General features: G+C 39.7%; 1 pseudogene; it reads right to left on the bottom strand.

Annotated features, from left to right (window-relative positions):
- Nucleotides 1–575: 575 nt before the first annotated feature.
- LOC126254101 (5S ribosomal RNA) lies at nucleotides 576–693 on the bottom strand (annotated as a pseudogene).
- Nucleotides 694–905: the final 212 nt, after the last annotated feature.

Here is a 905-nt window from a genome sequence, read left to right as displayed (position 1 = left end):
GTAAACTCAAGAATTCAGTTTACAATGGAGGAGGAGGTAGACGGCAAACTACATTTTTATGACAAATGCACATCTAAAGGTTTCCAGTTACATATCACACGCATAGCAAACATAAATTCGTAATTACTGATTTTTATATAGGATTGTGAATGAAAATTTTTTAAGTTAGATAAACGTTACAAATTCATTAACAATATTTTACAAAATATTCATACTTAGGAATTTATGTTTGTAATCAAAACTGGAATTTTGCATGTGACATGTAATTACAAAGAAGAAGTTATGCATTTTTCATATAAATGATGAAAAGGTACGTTTTATTTTATATACATTTCGAAAGTTACGTATTTAAATGATGAGGTTATTCTAAAAAGCACTCTGTCTTCAGGCCACAAGTGGCTCATCGGGACCATCCGAACGCCGTGTCATCCTCAGCTGAGGATGCGGATTGGAGGGGCGTGTTTTCAGCACACCGCTCTCCCGGTCGTTGCAACTGTTGTCTTTGAACGGAGCCGCTACTATTTGGTCAAGTAGCTCCTCAGTTGGCATCATGAGGCTGAGTGCACCCCGAAAAATGGCAACAGTACATGGCAGCCCGGATGGTCACCCATCCTAGTGCCAGCCACGCCCGACAGAGCTTAACTTCGGTGATCTGACGGGAAACGGTGTATTCACTGAGGCAAGGCCGTTGCCTAGCTTATTTGAACTTAGTGAAAGAAAAATGGAAGGAAAAGATGGCACAGCAAGATTCGAACCAACGACTCATTGATTACAATTACTAACCTCCAACGGTGACGAGCTTTTTTCCTTCATTTTGTTTGTAATTGTTCTCATTCTTTGGACTTGGTGGAAATCACATGAACCGCCTCAAGTTCATCGTTGAATACCTCTTTCATTCCTTTTAT

This window comes from Schistocerca nitens, chromosome 4 (genome assembly GCF_023898315.1).
Source record: "Schistocerca nitens isolate TAMUIC-IGC-003100 chromosome 4, iqSchNite1.1, whole genome shotgun sequence".
In the NCBI taxonomy this organism is placed as follows: Eukaryota; Metazoa; Arthropoda; class Insecta; order Orthoptera; family Acrididae; genus Schistocerca; species Schistocerca nitens.
Note: the sequence above shows the minus strand (reverse complement) of the source record. Positions and strands in the feature narration are given on the sequence as shown.